Source organism: Nannospalax galili, unplaced genomic scaffold (assembly GCF_000622305.1).
Source record: "Nannospalax galili isolate Female #2095 unplaced genomic scaffold, S.galili_v1.0 scaffold445, whole genome shotgun sequence".
Taxonomy (NCBI): Eukaryota; Metazoa; Chordata; class Mammalia; order Rodentia; family Spalacidae; genus Nannospalax; species Nannospalax galili.
This window is the reverse complement of record NW_008354184.1, coordinates 2,267,320-2,274,751: the sequence shown is the minus strand read 5'-3', so window position 1 is coordinate 2,274,751 and position 7,432 is coordinate 2,267,320. Positions and strand designations below refer to the sequence as shown.

General features: G+C 47.0%; 1 non-coding gene across 1 annotated transcript; it reads right to left on the bottom strand.

Annotated features, from left to right (window-relative positions):
• Positions 1-1,862: 1,862 nt before the first annotated feature.
• Positions 1,863-1,965, bottom strand: LOC115067403. The gene has a single exon (XR_003846818.1). It is a non-coding gene; the product is annotated as a U6 spliceosomal RNA (small nuclear RNA).
• Positions 1,966-7,432: the final 5,467 nt, after the last annotated feature.

The following is a 7,432-nucleotide window of genomic DNA, read 5'->3' as shown; positions in this document are numbered from 1 at the left end:
AACTGTAATAACTCAACTGTGAACCTAGAAACTTACAGCCATTTGTGAAAGAGATGTACTCTTGCTCTGGAGTGTGTTACTGAATATGTTAAAGCTGTAATAAAATGCTTCTTCTAATCATGTAGTAATTAAAAATCTAAAAAATAATGATAAAAAAATCATTAAATGAATTTTGACGGGATTAGGATAGAATTTCCAACAATTTCTGAAATGGCTGTAAACATAGTTCTGCTATTTTGTACTATGTATTTATATGAAGCTTCATTCTTAGCAACATGCCTACAAAATCAAAATTTCAATCAACTGAAAAACATTAAAGATGCAGGCTGGGGATGTGGCTTAGTTGATCAAGTGCTTGCCTATCATGTACTAAGTCCTGAGTTTGATCCCCTCCACCACAAAAACAGGGCACAGTAGTGCATTTCTATAATCCCAGCAGTTGGGAGGTAGAGGCAGGAGGATCAGAAGCTCAAGATTACATGGCAAATTTGAGGCCAGCCTAGGCTACGTGAGTCCTTGACTCATTAAAAAAAAAAATTGAAGATGGTCTAAATCCTGTAGTATAAAATATGTAGCCAAAGGGCCAAGGAGAAAATTCAAAGGATAAAGCAATTGTCACTCAAGTATGAGCACTGGAGTTCAGAATCCCAGCACCCACATAAAAGCTGGGTGAGCATGACAGCCTGTCTGTAACCCTATAGTCGGATGTCAGAGAAAATGGATCCCCTGGGCAAGCTGATTGCTGGACTAGCCAAATTGTAAGTTCCAGGTTCAGCAGGGGACCCTGTGTCACTGTGGAGAGTGATTGAGGAAGGCACCTGACATCAATCTCTGGTCTCCACATGCATGTATACATACATACATGTACATGCAAAAGTAATTGAGCCAAGATTTAATACTTTATGTAAAAATAATCAAGCATATCTATCTCATTATTGTGCAAATTTGTTTTTGTCTTTAATAAATAATAAAATTATATTTATACCAAAGGAAAAAAAAATCAAAACAAAAAAAGAGAGATGGCGCGTGATGTTGACCTTTGTCCTCCACACTCGTGCACAGGCCCCATGCCACATGTGCACCCACACACACCTGCACATATGTGCACAGACCCCACGCCACATATGCACCCACACACACCTGCACACATAGCCACACAAAGACAAACAGGAAGGAAGAAGGAAGGGAGAGGAGAGGCAGGAGGGAGGCAGGATTGGGGCGAGCTGCTCTAGCTGAGGCCCTAGACTGACAGTGCCCCTCCTCGGGAACAGTGGCCCTGAGCTTGGCTCCTCTTCTCTGGCCCAGGACACTCAACCTTCCTGAGACAATGGCGTCTTCTGTTCCTTAATCTCCCATCACAGCTGGGGGAGCAGGTGGACATCTGGGGGCAGTGGAGACAGTACGACACTTGTGCTGGTTTAATGAGAAATGTCCCCAAGGCTCAGGACTGAAATGCTTGGTCCCCTGTCAGTGGTGCTGTTTGTGGAGGGTAAGGAACCTTTGGGTTGGGGAGCCTTGCTGGAAGAAGTTTGTCCCTGGGGAGCGGGCTTTGAGACCATATAGCCTCACCCACTTCCAATTTGCTCTCTGATCTTGCGTATAGAAAGGAATGCAATCCCTCAGGTTCCTGATGTAGCCACCTGCTGCCACGCCACCTGCCATTACGGGCTCTAACCATCTGGAACTGTAAGCCAAAGTAAACTTTCTTTTACTTACGCAAAGGGGTGTGTTACTGGAGCTGGAGAGATAGCTCAGTGCTTAAGAGCACTGGCTGCTCTTTTAGAGAACCCAGGTTCAGCACATAAGGAGACTAACAAGCATCCATAACTCCAGTTTCAGGGGATTTCACTTCCTCTTCTGGACTATTCGGGTATTGCATATAAAAGCGCACTTACATACCTGCAGGGGGGACATGCTAATCTTCTCTGTATCCTTCCAATTTTACTCTATTTGATGCTGAAGCAAACACCAGCCCTGTACTTCTATTTATTTATTTGTTTATTTATTTATTTATTTTAAGGTAATTAAAAAAACTTTTTTTTGGTCTTTTTTTTGAGACAGGGTCTCCCTGTAGCCCCAGCTGACCTGGAACTTGCTATGTAGACCAGGCTGGACGGCAAAAAAACAAAACACAAAAAGTTTTAAAGGGGTGTGTTGGCTCATTTGGGTAGCAGGCAAGCACACCTAGAGGAAATTTGATAAATATTTATCCTAACACAAGAGTATTATGTCAGCCAGGTGTGGTGGCGCACGCCTTTAATCCAGCACTAGGGAGGCAGAGGCAGGCGGATCTCTTGTGATTTCAAGGTCAGCCTGGTCTACATGGTGAGTTACAGACCTGCTGGGACTACAAGGAGATCCGGTCTCAAAAAGATTTAAAAAAACAAAAAAGTATTATGTCTTTTCCCCCTTGGCTGGGGTCCAACCTCACAGATTTTGGAGTTGGCAAGTTTTAATTTTCAATTTTTTTTTTTTTTTAAAGAATCAGAGCAAAGGAAATGAAAGAAAGGGGAAGGGGCTGGGTACCTGTGGCTGTGTCACAGTTCCAGGAATAGAGAGGGCTTTTGTGTAAACAAAAAGTTTTGAAATGTGGGGGTGATTAAATGTTAGCATTACAATGGTTATATTGCTGTGATCATCCTTTTGATAAGGAAGACTTGAATTCCTTTGAGTTATTTCTGTCCTCCTGAGCACAGGTCCAGCAGATGCTCTTTTCCATATTGAGATCTGTTCCTGGACACTCCCTCCTGCTGTTCACAACTATCCTTGGATCTGCCCTGGGCCACACAGGTCAGGATCCCCTGGAGGACCAGAAGCAATAGAATGGATACATATTACCAAAGGATGTGTTAGATTGGCTTAGGAGATAAAGGCAGGGCAGTGCTACATGGCTGTCTGCATGCTGGAGGGACTGAGAACACAGTGGCTACTCTGTCCTCAAGGCTGGATGTCTCGGCAGTCCCAATCTGGTGCTGACGCCTGCAGGATTCCTGGAGAGACACTGGTCCATGTCCAAAGGCCAAGCAAGCCAGGTTCCAGTGTCTGCAAAGGACTGTGGCAGGAGAGGCAGTAACAACAGGATGGACAGAGCTGGACAGGAAGAGCGGAGAGGTCTCCTCAGTCCCCTCACATCTCAGCTCCCAGATGCTGCCACCCACTGAGGGAGGGTCTTCTCCCTCAGGTAATCTTTCCTGGAAATTCCCTCACAGGTCTGCCTATGGGCTTGTCTCTTAGTGGATTCCAGGTCCAGTCAGGTGGACAATCAAGATGACCCATCAGACCTGCCCCACCGGGATGTGATGGTTAACCTTTGCCTAGGAGACACACTTAATGGCTGTGTGTTAGAGTACGCAGAGAGGTTGAGCTGAAGAGGGACGACCCACCCCAACTGGGTTGATACTGTCCATGGACCGGGGTCCCGGAATGAATAAAAGGAAAGAAGGAGGAAGCCAGCAGAGCAGCAGCGTTCAGCTGCTTCCTGACTGCAGTGTGAGCAGCTGCCTCCCGCCCAACACAGACCCGCCCCCATGGCAGACTATATCTCCTTAGGTGCTTTTGTCTGGTATTTTGTAATAGCAACGAGGGAGTAACTGGTACTCAGTACTTACCCTCTGAGGACCTCCTGCCTCTTCTTCCACAAAACTTTAGTGCACAAGAAACAGCCCCTCTTTCCACCCATCCTTTGTGAAGCTCTCCTCACCTCTCCAGCCACCTTTACAGACTGGTCAATAGATTCCACAGCAGTATTCCATAAGCTCCATAAGCTTAATTAAAAAAAAATGATGCTGGAGATTGTACACAAGGTTTCACATATGCCAAGCAAGTGCTCTGAGCTGTCTCCAGTCCCAGTAGTCCATAAGCTTTGCTGATGACCTACTGTGCACAGTCCTGAGCTCTAGCTCAACAAGCTCCACCCACTCGTTCTTAGAACCGCAAAGATCAGAAAGAAAAAGCCCAGGAGTCTCTGGTCTCCTGTCTACCATGCCTTCTGCACATTGCTTCAGTATCATTATGCCCATTGAATGGATGAGGAAACTGAGGGTCTAAGAGGTAGAATGACTTTCCAGGGCCACATAGCTGGAGAAATGAGCACAATCAATTGCCTCCTAGATCCCCAGCTGCCTCCAGGGGCTAAACACAGGGCTCCAGAAAGAGCGTCCATGCTGGTCAGGAGGAGAAGGGTGAAGCTATTCCCCTCTCCAAAAGCAAGCTGGAAGCAGAGAGTCTGGGTCCTTCTTCCCCCCAAACAGATTGTAGGTTGTTCCTACCCATTAGACAACAGTGATCAAAACCCTTAAGCACCCAGGTTCGAGAGGGTGATGGGGATGGGGGATGGGGATGCAGGGGCAGCCGGGGACAGCAATACTCAAGTTTGTTCTCGTTCTGGACCAAGAGCATCCCTCATTAGCTTCAGACGGGGCCCATGATGAGGCCTCACATCCCAAATCAATCTAAAGGATTCTCAGGGCCCCTGAAGTTAATGGGTCCAGAACCTCTTCTCAGAGCATTTTACCTTTTCTGGGTGGGGCACAGGACTCATAAGATCCTTTTTCAGCTTGGTTTTTAATTTAAAAAATATTTTATTTATTATTTTTATTTTATGTGTTTGAGTGTTTTGCCTGCATGGAACTCCTCAGTGTAAGTACACCCATGTCATGCAGTGCCCCTGGAGGTCAGAAGAGGGTGTTGGAGCACCTGGAACTGGAGTTACAGATGGTTGTTAGCTAAGATGTGGGTGCTGGGAACCAAACCCAGGTCTTCTACAAGACTTAACCATTGAGCCATCTCTCCAGCCCTAGTTTTTAATTTCTTATTACATTTATTTATAGGATTGGAGAGCCACAACAGATAAGTGGAAGCTGGAGAACAGGTTGCTGGAATCTGTTCTCTCCTGCCATTCTAGTCCTGGGGATCAAACTCTGGTCATTGAGCTTGGCCCCAAACACTTTACCCACTGAGCCATCTTGCCAGTTCCCATAAGATCCTGACACATCAAGTTCACGACTCAGAGACAAAGCAACCCCATCTCTCGGAAGCCCCTGGGGAGTTCCAGGCTGTAGACACAAGCTGGAAGAGGGCAGAGGGAACAGTGGCCTGCTCTGGAATTGGTGGAGTAACATAGACCTTAAATCCTGACTCTGCCTCTTACTGTGACTGGATGGAAGGCCTCAGCTGGAAGGCATTTGAAGAATTTCTATTTCACGAGGTGACCACAGGGTTAAATGAGAGAATGCATGAAGTGGGGTTGGCATTTTGAATCTGGCACATAGTGGGTGCCCAGCTACTATACTATGGTTCATGGCTAATGGACCAGTACTGACTGGGTGCTTCCTAGGCTTTGAGGCATCGCAAGCCTGGCACCGTATCAGTGGGCTGCTATTGTAAGGTATTCATTGGAGCTGGCACAGAGTTGGCACTCAGTCAATGTGTGTTCTTCCTGGACACATGGCAACCTGACCCTTGGCCTTCCCAGCAGCCACAGGAGGGTCTGGGCCTGATCTCCTGCTAGCTTATTTCTGGGGATGTCTGGCTCTCAGGTTCCCCTCAGTCAGTCTCTTCTGCCCCACTACCCACCTCACAGGCTGGACCTTCTATCACCTGCCCTGTGTCCCCAGCAGAATTCCAGAATGTCTGGCCTCTCCTTTCTTTACACTGTGTCCCTAGTTCACCAGATGACTCAGTCTACTTCTTGGAAGAAAATGAACACCTGTTTGTTTTGTTTGTTTGCTTGCTTGTTTGTTTTTACGACAGGGTCCAGGCAGCTTAGGCTGCCCTGGAACTCTTTTTTTAAAAAATTTTTAAAATTTGGACGAGTGTTTTGTCTGCATGCATGCATGTGTACCATGTACATGTACTGCCCACAGAGGTCAGAAGAGGGTATCAGAACTCCTGCAACTGGAATTATGAACCGTTGTGAGCTGCCATTTGTGTATTAGGAATGAAACCAGGGTCCTCTAAGAGCAGCAAGTTCTCTTAACAGCCGAGTCATCTCTGGAGTCCCTCACCTGGAGCTCTGTGGGTGACTAAGGCTGTCCTGATCCTCCTGCCTTAGACTCCCAGGTGGTGGAATTACAGGGATTACAGATGATGTCTGCAGACCAATGTTCATAGCCCCATTATTCACAAGAGACACGGGTTGAAACCTTCAAGGGTTTATCAGCAGATGAATAGAAAACCCGAATGCACCTAGGTGTGGTAGTGCACGCCTTTAATCCCCCCAGAGGCAGGTGCAATCGATCTCTGTACAATCGATGCCATCCTGGTCTGCATAGTCTGTTCCAGTTCCAGGCCAGCTGAGGTTACAGGGACATGGAGAACCTGCCTCAAAAAGACAAAAATAAATAAATAATAAATAATAAATAAATAAACAAACAAACCAAACCAACCAAAACTCTATACTCGCAGTAGAACATTATTTAGCCATCAGGAAGCACCAAGTGCTGACATCCACTGCCTGTGGGAACACCTTGAAAACATGGTCAGTGAGGAGCAGGACAGGAAGGACTACAGCTGCAGGATTCCACTGTGAGGTATTTACAGCAGGCAGTTCATAGAGACAGGAAGTGAATGGGACACTCCCAGGGTCTCAGGAGGAGGGGAGGGTGGGGAGGCATTGTTCAGGGGCTGCAGCTTCTGTTTGGAAATAGATGATGATGACAGCTACTCCAGACTGTAAAGGGAAACAGTTCTCCACAACGTGCACTTCTTTTTTAAAAATTTTATTTATTTTTATTTTATGTGTAGGAGTGTATTATATGCATGTGTGTAAGTACACCTGTGTCATGCAATGCTCGTGGAGGTCAGAAGAAGGCATCAGATGCCCTGGAACTGGAGGTACAGATGGTTGTCAGCCACCATGTGGGTGCTGGGAATTGAACCCAGGTCCTCTGCAAGAGCACCCAGGGCTCCTAACTGATGAGCCGTCTCTCCAGCCCACATTGTGAACTTCTAATGGTGAAAATGGAAAGCAGCTGTGGAGGCTCATGCCTGTAATCCCAGCACTCAAGAAACTGAGACAGGAGCATGGCTGTGATGTTTGATCCTGGTTCTCATCTTGACTGGATCTGGAATCAAGCAGAGATAAGCCACAGGACACACGTGGGAGAGATTTTCTCCATCAGGTTATTTAAAGTAGGAAGGCCTGTGATAACGATGAGGGCCCCTTCCAGTGGTGGTCCAGATAAGAAGAGAAAAGCTTTGCTGTTTGCCTCATCACCTTCCTGTCTCTCTGCTGATTCATCTGCCCTGTGGCTGCTGCTGCTGCCACCGCCTTAGCTGATACCAGGACCAGCTTCTTCAGGCTGGGTGCAATAGCCTGCAGCTCAGGGCCTGGGGTCTCTGGCCCTCCAGTTCTCTTCAGTCACTCTCTTCTGCCCCACTACCCACCTCACAGACTGGACCTTCTCTTACCTGCCTGTGTCCCCTGCAGAAT